Below are 461 nucleotides of genomic sequence, written 5' to 3' on the forward strand. Positions count from 1 at the left end.
TTTTTTTTTTTTTAGCTCTGATCACACCGCAACCACATTTCACACAGCCCAACTTAAAATCTAATTCGTTTTGTATATATACATCATTATACAATATACATTATAAATAATAATTATATGATATTTACAAAAATAATTTATTATAGTTGGTTATTATAAATTATTATAATTGCTAATAATTATTATATTTTTATTATTATAAATGTTTTTGTAGTTGTTTTTAGTCCATTTAATATTTGTTGGCATGTGCACCAGCACTGAATATTGGTGTCAGAGCTCTCCAATATCTTAAATATTTTATTTAAATACATTAATTATGATTTAATGATTTAAATGATTTAAATACAAAAGCCTCATCAAAGATGTCTGTGAAAATGTCTTGTTTTTTATTTGTCTAGTGATTTAGAAGCAGGCATCAGAGTTCAAATGTATTTTATTTTTGGTTATGAACCGACATACAT

The sequence above is a fragment of the Sinocyclocheilus anshuiensis genome, unplaced genomic scaffold (genome assembly GCF_001515605.1).
Source record: "Sinocyclocheilus anshuiensis isolate Anshui unplaced genomic scaffold, SAMN03320099.WGS_v1.1 scaffold1448, whole genome shotgun sequence".
NCBI lineage: Eukaryota > Metazoa > Chordata > Actinopteri > Cypriniformes > Cyprinidae > Sinocyclocheilus > Sinocyclocheilus anshuiensis.